Genomic DNA, 14,772 nt, shown 5'->3' on the forward strand with positions numbered 1-14,772 from the left:
AAATTTTCAATTATTCCAATGAACATATTTGCCTTCTTAATAAATTCATGGTGTGCTTTGACCATATGTTTGAGGGTTCGGTAATCATATGTACGATATTTATCTAACCACACAATTGACAAAATTGAGAGTTGTATTTGTGATCATTTGAAAATGATCAATTACCAATTAAAAGGTAATTATGTCATTGGTTGTCTTTATCCTCCACTTTACTTTGAATTCCTCATGGTTCTATTTTGTGACCACTGATTTGCATAGTATTCTCAATGCTAGCAAATATTTGAAGCACTCGTTGGGTGAATATGATGATTTTAAGAAATAATATGTTTCTTTACCATGAAAATGGTAATGCCATCATAAGAGGACGTAAAGTATATTATGGGCTTTTCAATCGGATTCAAATATGAAAAATATCTGATCACAAAATCTCAACTTAGAGTTGATTTTATAACTGCCAAATTGTAAGTTGCAATAGGCTTGAGGCCTTGAACAATGAATGAATGATTATCCGCGACGTGCTCATGGTAGAATTTTTCTATTAAAGGAAATATTCAAGGTGAATAAATATTCATCCATTATGTACTTCGTTTGATAACCAAGTCAAGTTGGTGACATATAAAATGCATATGTGCATCAATAGAATAGCCATGTGTTACATGAAATGATCATGCATTGTTTAATTTACTTATTAGAGTAAAATAAAATATATGGATGAAATGATATTGTTGAGCATAATCCATAAAGTTGATGCTTGGTGAACATGGGGTGTAAACCTTCAATATAGTGCACGCGATGAAATCGTTGCTAATGTTTTGTTCTTCATTTGTGATAAAAAGTGTGACTTTAGAGTCACAGCCAAACATCGACTTTGCAATTTTAACATTGCTTTTTCACTATGAAAATAACAACCACAATGTGATATGGATCTTGCAATAGTGCATGAGACACTCGCTATAAATTATGGCATCCATCTTGATGGATGGATAACACTATAATTAGAAATAGTGACGTAGGCTTCATTGCCATGTATTTTACGAATTTAGTAGAAGGTAATCACGGGTATATGCAAATATTTTGATAGTTTCCTATGACATATTCAAGAAAAATGTCCAAGAACAATATTTACTATGAGAGTACAATATTTTAGTGAACAGAAACAATAAATGCTTCGGAGGAGCAAATTTTAGTACGGCTGATGCCTTATAGCCATATTTGTAGACCTCAATTAGATAGAATACCACTTTGAAGATAATCACCAATATGTTGTAGATCTCGTAGTAATGGAAAACATAGTTTGACTTTTGTCAGTAGATGTTCATAATTCGATTACCTTATGTTATGTTATATTCAAGAAAATCACTTTAAAGGTAATCATCTGTCAGACTCACATGATGTAGACCTTGCAGTAATAATGCATAGTCTGCAAAAATTTACAGTAGATGCGAGTATTACCTTATGATATCTTGAGGTAGTCACATATTAAATTTGGAAGAGCACTTTGAAGGTAGTCATCTCGTTAGTGATAAGATGTAGACCTCACAGTAGTGGTGGTTAATCTGCAGATGATCGAGTAAAAGCCACCAATACCTTGTGATTCACAAATAAAATTCGAGATAATCACTTAATATAGTGGGGTTTTTATAAATCAACTGAATTAATATAAATATGCAAAAGAAAGTTAATTCCAATTGCAAATATAGTTGTTATAAACATAGTTGCATGTTATAGGATTGGATAAGGCAAACATATTTAATATAGAAAAATATGGTCCAACAAGTGAGCAAAATATTATTTTGCCCTAATGATATTTCAATAGGTGTGAAAGAGAGTTAATACTGCTGGAACTACGGTTAGATGAATAATTTGCTACTGCTTAAAATCTAAACTGTAATAGCATTAAGCAAATATAGCATGAGATTCTTGTGGCCCAAACCGCTTCCACAAGCTAACACGCTAGAAAAAGGAATAAGCAGTGTGCAGGTGGCAGGGATGTGTGCACATGGGCCTTATTAGTACTGTAGTCCATGATCCTAGCCACTTTACCTTTACCACACGAGCGGGCGGGCGGTATAACTACTACTTAGGCCCTGTTTGGATCCTAGGGTTAGAGTTAGAGTTGGTTAGATTGAACTCATATAACCCTCAAAAATCCAAACAGGCGGGTTAGAGTTGGTTAGATGCAACTAACCCATCCAAGAGGTGCTTTTTTGGGTTAGAGTTAGGTGGGGTCCGAACAGGGCCTTAGAGTGGCCAAACGGATAAGGAGATAAAATGACTCATCGTCTAAATCCCCAATGCGAGACCACACGGGAAACTCCCATGGCCGCTCGCCGCACCACCATCGATTGTAGGAGCTCCCGCAGTGCTATTCCTTGTCGGAGAAGACGCTCGAAAGGTGAGTGTCGGGTCCTACGCCGTGGAGGCGCCGTCCGCGAGTCCGAGACTCCTGGCCAGAGGAGGAGGGCACACCACGTATGCGTGCATCGGGCAGAAGACCGGCGTCGCCGGGGTAGGTCCTCCGCCTCAGGTTGCTTGCATTCCGACGGCCTAGTCAGGAGGATAGAGATCGCGCCGCACAGGAGTGCTGGGCTGCTGGCTTTCGGTCGACGCCGTCCGTGTCGAGACGGCTGCGTCGTCAGGCCGAGTTGGAGGTTGTGCCCGGCACCACCGTTCGTGGAATGGCGAAGCCTGGTGCTTGTCGCGCGTGCGCCGGAGGGCGCAGTCGCGGGCGGTGCTCTGGCCATCGGATACCGATGGGAGCAGCGGGCTCGACAGACGCCGTGCTTCACGACGAGGCCGAAGTCGACGGCTCCCCAAGGACATCGTCTCTGGCACGCTGCAGAGGGCCACGCCGCAGGGAGCCGCGAAAGAGGGACGTCAATGGGGAGCGACATCACGGTCGAAGCCGCGACGGTAGGTGCGGTCGCTCAACGTCGACGTCAAATGCAATCCTTTGGTTCTTAGTTCTTAGAATTTTGTGGCCATGATGCTCTCGGTTGAGAAAAGTACTGGTAACTATTAGAGTAAAACGAAATTGAATGAAAGTGAATGAACGATTAGTCCTTATTTCTATTGATTCTCAAGTATATATACATCTGGAAGAGGTGCGAAGAAGAGGTGTCTGTTCGGAGGCATCCCTCCAGAATAGGTGCCTGTTGGCAATAGAGAGAAAGAAGAGACACGACTGTTCGGGGTTGGACACATCCCTTTGCTAATTAATCTACTAATTAGTTTCTAAAATTAATTACAAGTTTGACATGGATACGACGTGGGATATCAAAAGATTGGTTTCCTGATACATCTACAATTTTGACATGGACGTTGTGCGATGTAAATATGTACATGAGACCTTTTTTGGTGCCTTCGGTTGATTCTAAAAAAAGATGAAAGGCTTTTCTATAAAATATCATGAAGGACAAAGAATACCTATTTCTTTTATTAGCAGGTATAGAGTCTACAGGCCACGTCCGGACTCCGTTTTGGACAAATTTTTATTCCAGAACGTTCCCCTTGAAATTCCCCACAACTTATGCATCTGCTATTTTTCCATTTGTTGTCATCTTCAAGGCGGAAACAGATGATCTTTAAAATCTGTAGGGGGGATAGATTTCAGGAACGTCAGAGTCCTACTCCAATACGACTCCTTTTGCATTTTTGTTAATTTCCAAGTAATTCCTACACACCAAAGTGTAAAACAAGAACATTGTGCACTTTTGCAACCATTAATAGGTTAGTACAAATAAATGCTTAAAAAGATATAAAACAAATAGAAACATGAGACAATGATGCCAAACAAGCATGACACAAGCAAAAATTATGGATACGTTTGGGACGTATCAACATCCCCAAGCTTAATTCCTGCTCGTCCTCGAGTAGGAGAATGCTAACATAGATAATTTTTGAGGTGACATGCTACCAACACAATCTTGATCAAGTAATAAAGTAAAGCACATGAAATGAAATAAATTGAACCAAACCAATTGTCTATAGTGGAAAGTAAGTAAACAAAGAATAACCAAGTTAAATCATCTAAGTAAATTCCTTTCATGAATAGTATTTTGAAGAAATGAAACAATAAATTCAAGCACAACTGTTAGCCCCAAAGTAGTTCTCTCATCAAATGTATTCTTGTCAACACAAAGGAATATAAAGTTTCAGCAATGCTTTCCACTTTCAACATATGTATCTCATGGATAAGTTCAATGCACAAGGATTATAATTAGTCAGAAATTTTGAACATAATCAACTTGAACCCAGGGTTAACACTAGATGCTTGCTTTTGGTGGAGGAAGAAGATTAGAACATAACAAAACTGACTCAACATTAAAAAGTAAAAGATAGGCCCTTCGCAGAGGGAAGCATGGATTAAACATGTGCTAGAGCTTTTTATTTTATAAAACAGAAGTAAAAGCAATTTTGAGATGTGCATATTCATGTCAATGAATGGTAATAGACAATTCACTACCTCCCATGCCAAACATAACTCTTAAGAGCGGCTCCCATAGAGGAACGAGAATATTCCTCTTCTCCTTTGTTTATCACTAGCCAAAGTTTGTCTAATTTCTCAAGAACCATGTGTGAAGGAGAGTGATAACCCACAAGTATAGGGGATCGCAACAGTTTTCGAGGGTAGAGTATTCAACCCAAATTTGTTGATTCGACACAAGGGTAAGCCAAAGAATATTCTCGAGTATTAGCAGTTGAGTTGTCAATTCAACCACACCTGAAAGACTTAGTATCTGCAGCAAAGTATCGGCAGCAAAGTAGTGTGATAGCAACAGTAGCAACAGGAATAGTAGCAGTAGTGACAACAGTAGCGACAGAGTAACAGTAGCAGCAGTGACAGCAGTAGCGGCAAAGTAACATAGCAAGGACCAGTAGGAAAAGACTCTTAGGCATTGGATCAGTGATGGATAATTATGCCGGATGACATTCATCATGTAACAGATATAACATGGAGAGATATGTAACTAGCTCAAGTTTGTCAATGTAATGTAGGCATGTATTCCGTATGTAGTCATACGTGCTTAGGGAAAAGAACTTGCATGACATCTATTGTCCATCCCTCCCATGGCAGCGGGGTCCTAATGGAAACTACGGGATATTAAGGTTCTCCTTTTAGTCGAGAACCGGAACAAAGCATTAGCACTTAGTGAATACATGAACTCCTCATACTATGGTCATCTCCGGGAGTGGTTCCGGCTATTGTCACTCCGGGTTGCCGGGTCATAACACATAGTAGGTGACTACAACTTGCAAGATAGGATCAAGAATACACATATATTGACGAGGGCATAATAGGTTCAGATGTGAAGTCATGGCACTCGGGCCCTAGTGACAAGCATTAAGCATAGCAAAGTACTAGCAACATCAATATCAGAACATAGTGGATACTAGGGATCAATCCCCATAAAAACTAACTCAATTACATGATAGATCTCATCCAACCCATCACCGTTCAGCAAGCCTATGAAGAGATTACTCACGAACGATGAAGAGAATCATGGAATTGGCGATGAAGGAAGGTTGGTAATGACGACTAGCAACGATCTCCCCTCTCCGGAGCCCAGAATGGACTCTAGATCTGCCTTCCAGAGGAAGAACAGGGGGTGGCGGCGCCTCCGTATCATAATGCGCGATGAACTCTTCTCCTTGATTTTTTCCATACGAAAGGGACTAAATAGAGCTGGAGTTGGAGGCGGCGGAGCCCTGAGGGCCCCACAAGCCTGCTAGGCGCGGCCAGGGGGCCCGCGCCTCCTGGGCTTGTGGGCTCCTCGCTCCACGCCTCCGGTTGATCCTTGCGCCAGTATTTTTTATATATTCCACAAAAAATCCTCGTAAATTTCCAGGTCATTCCAAGAACTTTTATTTCTGCGCAAAAATAACACCATGGCAATTCTGCTGAAAACAATGTTAGTCCGTCTTAGTTCCATTCAAATCATGCAAATTAGAGTCCAAAACAAGAGCAAAAGAGTGCGGAAAAGTAGATACGATGGAAACGTATCAACTCCCCAAGTTTAAAGCCTTGCTTGTCCTCAAGCAATTCTGTTGACAAACTGAAAGAGACAAAAGAAAAACTTTTACGAACTCTGTTTGATCTTGTTGTTGTAATTATGTGTAACTCATATTCAGATTTCTAGCAAGATCATAAGCAAACCACATAAGCAATGACATTTAGGTCTCAAGAGGAACTCATATCAATGACATAATTAACTAGCGAGAAATAATAATAAGTTTCAGACGTCAACACTTCAATCAAAACAATCGTGAAGCAATATGAACAGATGGTATCTCGCTAGCTCTTTCTGAGGCTGCAAAACATAAATGCACAGCACCTTCAAAGACCAAGGGCTGACTGAACATTGTAATTCATGGCAAAGAAGATCTAGTCACAGTCATACTCAATAACAATTAAAAGCAAAGCATAGAAATGACAGAGGTGCTTTCTAATTGGTGCTTTCTGGAAGAAGAGGATGACTCAACAGAAACATAAATAGATAGGCCCTTCGCACAGGGAAGCATTGATTTGCAGAGGTGCCACAGATCAAGCTTTTAAAACAGAGATAAATAATTTTCGGTGGCATTCTTTCATTGTCAACACAATGACCAAGAGTTTTCACCATCTTCCATGCTACACATACTATAGGCGGTTCCCAAACAGAAAAGTAAAGTTTTGACTCCCCCACCACCGATCAATCACACTCCACGGCTAGCCGAATACTGAGGTGCCGTCCATACCAACAAAAATCCTGGGAGAGTTTTGTTTGCAATTATCTTTTCGATTTGAGAATGGAACTGGGCATTTCAATTATCGGCCCTTTCTCGTGAGTGATAGTGAATAAACACTTATCAAGGATAAAACGCCTAGCATGGAAGATACTGATCGCCCCTTGTCACCACATGAGCAGTTCGGGAATGCAAAACAGATTATTACTTGAAGGTTTAGAGGGTGGCACATGCAAATTTACTTGGAACGACAGGTAGATACCACATATAGGTAGGTATGGTGGACTCATATGGAACAACTTTGGGTTTATGGAAGTGGATGCACAAGCAGTATTCCCTATTAGTACAAGTGAAGGCTAGCAAAAGACTGGGAAGCGACCAACTAGAGAGCGACAAAGTCATCAAAATGCATTGAAATTAACCAACATTGAGTGCAAGCATGAGTAGTACATAAATCACCATGAACATGAATATCATAGAGGCTATGTTGATTTTGTTTCAACTACATGCGTAAACATGCGCCAAGTCAAGCCACTTGAATCATTCAAAGGAGGATACCATCCTATCATACTACATCATAATCATCTCAAAATTCATGTTGGCATCCAAGACAAACCATTATAAGCTCCTAGCTAATTAAGCATGGCATCAGAAACTATGATCTCTAAGTTGGCATTGCAAACATGTTTCTCTCATAACAAAGCTGAATTAGGAACGATGAGCTAGTCATATTGACAAAAACAAAATAGATCGAGTTCATACCAGCTATTCCAGGCTCAGTCACTTCATCATATATCGTCATTATTGCCTTTCACTTGCACGGCCGACTGATGTGAACAATAATAGGAGTGCTCGTGCATTGGACTAAGCTGGAATCTGCAAGCAAACACAAAAGAGAGGAGAAAGTAATATGGCTCTTTGACACATAAACATATATGCATGCGAGAGCCACTAAACATTGTAACCATGGTCTTCTACCTTGACCCAAAGAAAAAGAAAACTATTTACACGGGAAAGCTTCCAACAAGCAAAAGAAGAACGAGAAATCTTTTTGGGTTTTCTCAAACTAGACAAACCCACGAGAAGAAAGCGAGAAAAAGAAATAAACTAGCATCGATGATACAGTGGCAAAGTGTGAACACTGACTATCAAAGTGAAAGCATGAGCATGAATATAAAGTCGGTGAGAAACACGTACTCCCCCAAGCTTAGGCTTTTGGCCTAAGTTGGTCTACTCCCATGGCTGGTCGGGGCGATATCCACAATCATAATGGCGGTTGTACGGGAGTGTGGCAGCTACCGCCTGAATAGCTGCCTCATGGAAGCGAGCAGCCTTTGCCTCCCTCTCATACTCCTCTGCCTCTCCTCTGGTTATGTAATATCTCCGTTTTACCTGAAAGTCAAAGAAGGCAGGAGCAGGAAGGGTAATATGGAAAACACGTTGTCGGTTAAATATTCCTGCGCCAGTATTTTTTATATATTCCACAAAAAAATCCTTGTAAATTTCCAGGTCATTCCAAGAACTTTTATTTCTGCGCAAAAACCACACCATGGCAATTCTGCTGAAAACAGCGTTAGTCCGGGTTAGTTCCATTCAAATCATGCAAATTAGAGTACAAAACAAGAGAAAAGGAGTTTGGAAAAGTAGACACGATGGAGACGTATCACAAAGTTTATTTTATTTTTTGATGACATTTAAAGTGAGTTGGGCACCCGTTTGCCAGCTCTTTTGCAAAATTAAGGACAAGCACATGATGCATACAAGTCAGGGGTCGAGTTCTGTTCAACACAGGAAAAGACACAAATAAGGAATAAATTTTGAAGGTTTTAAAGGTAGGACATGAAAATTTTACTTGGAATGGCTATTAAATACCTTGCATAGGTAGGTATGGTGAACACATATGGCATGAATTTTGGCTCAAAAGTTTGGATGCACGAGCAACATTCCCGCTCAGTATAGAGTTTAGGTTTAGCACGTTTTTAGCAACCACATCTTAACAGGTACAAGAAAAGTATAACAAACTTTGAGCATAATTATAAGACTTCTACACTGTCATCCTTGTCAACCAAACTTATTTCTAATGAGAAAACCAGACTTTGAAACTTTTTTAGCAAGCACATGTTAACAGGTACAAGAAAAGTATAACAAACTTTGAGCATAATTATAAGACTTCTGTAGTGTCTTCCTTGTCAACCAAACTTATTTATAATGACAAAACCAGACTTTGAAACTACCACTTATGAAAAACTAAACAATTGCAAACTTCAAAGGTATTTCTTCACTATTAAGACTTTATTAAATGATCGACATGTTTATACATCAATTAACTTAATTTCTCAAAACAAATGATAAGTATCAAGTTACTCCATGATCTTCAAGACTATGCAAGCTTTTTATTCTTTGCACCTCGACCACACATGGCATTTTTTCCTTACCAACATATTATCTAACAATTTAAACCAATAAACTCTCCAAAAAGATATAAGTGAAGCAAGAGCGTACTTTTTACAAAAGAACTAATAGCTCTCAACATGATATAGAAGAAAAGCAAGAGCTAAGAGCAAATTATAACACGCAAAAAGATATAGGTGAAGAACAGAAGTGTTTTATGAAAAAGCGGAGCATGTATCTCTCCCAAACAAGAATGATAGGATGCAACTTATTTATGACCAGAAAAGAAATAGAACAAAATTGAAATAAAAACAAAAGGACGCTCCATGCATAGCACATAACAGATGAAGTGATAAAAAGATAGCATGGAGAAGGACGAACTGATGATTGTTGATGGAGAAGGGGATGCACGGGGGCATCCCCAAGCTTAGAGCTTGTGTCTCCTTGAATATTTATTGGGGGTGCATGGGGGCATCCCCGAGCTTGAGTGCTTGACGCTCCTGAATCTTCTTTCATCATCTTCCATCGCATACTTGAAAACTCCCTTCATACGAAACTCATCATAAGCTGATTAGAGTGGTTAGTACCCATAATAAAATAATTTGTCTCCACTGAAAATAAAGATTTTCAGCAAGAGCTACTATTTCTCAAGATTGCCAAAAAAAATTTGCAAAGAAAAAGCAAGAAAGCGAAATCTGTGAAAAACACACCAGCTGGTACTAAATAATTTATTTCAAGGCACTTCTGCAACTCAAATCAAAAAACTCAGAATAGACGCCAGAAAGCCAATTGTAAATAGCATAATTTAAAAAAAATTCAGATCAAAAGGATAATATGGTGATCTTTGGTGAATTTTTCTTTCAAGCAGACATAATCTGTTTCTGGACAACATGTCACAACTTTTAAACTTTCTTGCAATCGGAGGCTAAAACTTGGCACAAAGCATAAAAATAAAGATACAATGATGTTTCTACAGTAGTAACACACATCAGGACCACTAAACTCTCAAAGTAAAAATTCAAAGTAAAGATAACAAGGGTTGTCGCCCTAGAGCTCTTTCTTTATGGTCATAAAGATGGGCTTAAGATTTTGATAATGCTCTCGTAGGAATAAGAGTTGTAGAACAAAACAGAGCATCAAGAAGCAAATAGCAAACAGATTTAAGTCTAAAATGCTTCCTATGCATAGGAATATTGCAATAGAATAATTCATTGAAGCACAAAGCAATAAGCATAGGAAGGCAAAACAAGTGCAGCTTCAAAACCTTCAACATAAAGAGAGGGAACTTGATATTATTGAAATATCTATAAGCATATCTTCCCTTCTCGTAATAATTTTCAGTGGGATCATGAATAAACTCAACAATATAACTATCACATAAGGTATTATTTCCATGATCCAAAAGCATAAAAGTATCATTACTCTTCTTATAAGAAAAATCTTTATTATTAGGAGTAGTGAGAGTAAAGCAATCATTATCATAGTGGTAATCATCATATTTAGGAAGCATAGTATCATCAAAGCAAATTTTCTCCTGAAAAGTTTGGGGACTAAAAATATCATGTTCATCAAACCCAAGGATAGTCAAAGACAAGCACCAAGAGACTCGATCTTCAATCAATTCACAAAAGAGGAAATCACTCTTGAAAATATTCTTCTAATCCATGTCCTATAGACCGCTGTCACCATGGTCTCGGAGATTATAATAGAAGGGGAAACATCATGGGATCACCCTAGATTAACATAGCCTATGATCACAAATAATATCACATCATGGGAGAGAGAGATGAGAAGATAGATACACATAGAGCCCTCAGCCCCGAGGGAGACTACTCATACATGGCGATGGTGAGCAAAAGGTTGATGGAGAGGTGCAGCCCGGAGAGGAGACGGCGGCCACGGCGGCAGCCATAGCCCATGGGGGCGGCGGCCCTTGGCCCCCCTTCTTCCTTGGAGATGGTGCTGGTATGGAGGTGGTTCTCCACCCCAAGTCGGCTGCCTGAGAGGACGAAATTTCGTGGCTCTTGGTGGCTCTCGAGAAATCAGGGTTTTCCTCTCCTTATATGAGCTGGGATGATCATCCTTGGCCCTCCGATGGATGCCCCTTTGATCTAAAAGCTCTTGGGCACCTCTAGAACCTTACTTGGGAGTCCTCTCAGCTCTAATGAGTCCCCAAAGTCGTGGCTTGGCCGAATCCCCCAAGGTTGGAAAGAGTTGGAATCTATCACGTCACAATATTTCGGATTCCCGTAATCAGATTTTGTCCTTTAGTAAAACGGGTCTACAGGCCACGTCCGGACTCCGTTTTCGACAAATGTATAGTCCAGAACGTTCCCCACAAAATTTACCACAACTTTTACATCTACTATTTTTTCCATTTGATGTCATCTTCGAGGAGGAAACAAACGATATCGTAAATCTGTAGGGGGCATATTTCAGGAAAGTTAGAGTCCTACTCCAATACGACTCCTTTTACATTTTTGTCAATTTCCAAGTAATTCCTACACACCAAAGTATAAAACAAGAACATTGTGCACTTCTCCAACCATTAATAGGTTAGTCCAAATAAATTCTTAGAAAGATATAAAACTAATACAAACATGAGACAGTGATGTAAAACAAGCATGACACAAGCAAAAATTATGGATACATTTGAGACGTATCAGCCAGGAATCAGGCTCCCGTTGTAGACCCGGAGCTTCTTTGATGGCGGTCGCGTGGGTCACTTTCGGTGCGGAGGCAGCCGGCCCCCGAGGAGGAGGTAATTTGCCGTGTGAGGGAGGAGGACGAGCACGTCCATCGCTACTTGGTTGCGTTGGACGCCAGGTTCTCCAATACCTAGCAGGTTCTTCAGGGATTTGACCCGAGTTATGATCCTGTTATGGTTCCTTCTTTGTGGGTTTCCACCGTCCGTGCGTCAGGACAATGAAAACTCTTTGGGTGATCAGTTGTTCCTTGTATTCGGGATTATATTTGATAAAATTCGAGATGTATTAAGTTGATTATTGGTTGTAACTGAAAGAAAACCTTTTTGCCTGTTGAGATCTATTGCATTATATATCATAACGTACATCTATGAACTATTCAACATTTGTAAATTAAATATAAAAAAGTTTGTGCATGTTTAAAACATAGAAGTTTGTGTAATTCGGTTATTCATACAAGGAGTTGAAATATTTGCAGAAACTATGGATCAAAGAGACTTGGAACAAGACTAGTTGTTGGGGGAGATAATCCTCGTCGCAGCTGATCTCTTGTCGTATCTCAACAATGAAATATTTATGGAAGGATAGGATGACGGCTCGGGTGATCGAACAATGGAGGAGGAAGGACATGATCATGATGGCTCCGGTTACCGAATGCCGGAGGAAGAACGAGACCATGATGACCACTCCGGTGACCGAACGGAGGACGAAGCTATTGCAAAGTTCGGTGAGGTATATATATTAATTAAGCCCGAAGGTATGTACATATATTAACTCTTATTTCTTGTTTTATAGCCCTCCGGATCGAGCCAAACTTCGGTAAAGAGATGAGGCCCAAAGAGAAGGTTGCGAATGGATGAAAATTTCACGATCACATCCCGATCAACATCAAGCAATGCGGAGCGGAGCTATTGTTAGGGACAACATCCCGATCAGCATCAAGCAATAGAATTAGCCTAAGGGCGACGACTTCCCTGAAGGTGATCTTTGGACCGCGCTAAAGGCAAATTTCACCCTACTGGCAGAGGAGGATCCGAATAAGCCAGTTATAGAGCCACTGGTAAAGGCGTGTGCTCTTAAGAAGATGGCACATTTATTCAGGAAATGGAAGAATGATTTGAAATCAATGTTTGTCGACAAAGGGAAGACTCCAGAATTCCTCGATCGATTTGAGAAGATAAGAAATCACTCGCCCGCATTTGTGGTCTACAAGACATCGGACAAGAGTAAGAAAATGTTAGAGACAAACAAGAAAAATGTCGCACAGAAGCAGTATCGCCATCACATGGGGTCAGGTGGCTACCTCAAAGCCCGGCCGTTCTGGGACAAAGCTGAGAATGACCTGATTGCTAAAGGGGTCGAACTATAGACATTGAACTGGCTAGACCATTCATGGACTTGATTCTTCGGGGTTGGGTGAACTTTGGGCCCTGAAATAGGGAAGTGCCCTTGCACGGACGAGCAACTTGCAATACCCATCAACAAGCCTCGGAAGTATATCACCGCAGCGCAGGAAGGGACGTTCATTCCCGACAGAGAGAAGAACGAGGTGACTCAGGCCTTAGGGAATGCTGAGCACCCTTGACGAACACGAGGCACACCAGGTTCTGTTCCGTGGAAGGTTGGGTTTCCCTACACAGGCGGTCACAAAAGCCGGTAGAGAAAGAGGAAAGCGGAGTTGAGCAACATGCACTAGATCCAAGCAAGACTACAAAAGCTTGAGGAACTTGAGAGCCAGCGAGCTACCGACCAACCATCTCAGCGTCACGAAGCTACCCCAGAAGGTACCCCGCCATCTTAGCGGAGAGGCAGCATGGCTTCCACCGAGCTCGTTCAGCATGAATTCACAGCTCCTAGCTACCCCGTGGATACTATCACGGAGGCTCGACATTGCGAGCTTATGATGAAATGTCGGAACCTCACTTTCAAGGCGGCTATCGGCTCTGCTGCACCTCCTCAACCCAACGGAACTTTTCACTGCCTTCCGATTCCAAATGGCTATGCTTTTGTGATGGTGGATCAAGTAATGGAGGGATTTGAGGAGCTCAAGATTGAGCACCCTACAGGTGAAGTGGAGAATCAGCTAGTTTGTGCTCTGAGGAGTACATGTCTATGGCAGAAGGAGTTCATCAAGCTTCCATACTAGACGCCTCCTCCTCCTCATCATCATCCTCCGGCGAGTAATCAGGGCACTCCGCCTCCTCCCCCCTCCTCCTCCTCTGGCGAGTGATCAGGGCACTCCGCCTCCTCCAACTCCTCCGACGACGAGTGATCAGGGCACTCCACCTCCTTCTCCGGCTCCTCTGACGCGTGAGGGCACTTCGCCTCCTCCTTCGCCTACTCCGGCGCCTCAGAGTAGTCCGTCTCCTCCTTCGCCTTGTTGGAAAAGTCGGAAGACAAACGCAGCCGCTCCGGCTCCTCCGGCACGTCAGAGCAGTCCGCCTCATTCTCTCAAGCGGAAGAGATACGCCTCCTTGTCTCCAGCGGCTAGCAGTACAAGCAGAGGCGGGAGGCAATTCAGCTACGATCCATCTCTCAAGCCTTTGGAAAAGTTACCATATGAGAGGACCAAGCAGGAAAACGAGGACATATGTCGTGATGAATTGAGGGCCTGTTTTGCAAAGAAAACTCCACCTCACAAGAAGAAGCTAGATCCGGTGAAAGTGGAGCACACTATCAATCAACTGAAGCAACCATCACCACCTCCGTCGGATTCCAACTATGACAGCATTCTTAAAAAGACATATGCACAAGCGCGGCGGTCGGAAACTACTTCTAGTGATGCAATGAGAAGAGGCAAAACAATTCCCCAGCTCGGGCAACAAGAGAAGCAATTGTGCCCCCCCGCTCAAGGTGTCTAGCGATATTGTCGTTGCTAATCATCCGGGGATGGTGCCCGGTACCAATCCTCATGATTACTTGGGGGATGATAACAAAAGAACAATATAAA

Source organism: Hordeum vulgare, chromosome 7H (genome assembly GCF_904849725.1).
Source record: "Hordeum vulgare subsp. vulgare chromosome 7H, MorexV3_pseudomolecules_assembly, whole genome shotgun sequence".
Classification (NCBI taxonomy): Eukaryota; Viridiplantae; Streptophyta; class Magnoliopsida; order Poales; family Poaceae; genus Hordeum; species Hordeum vulgare.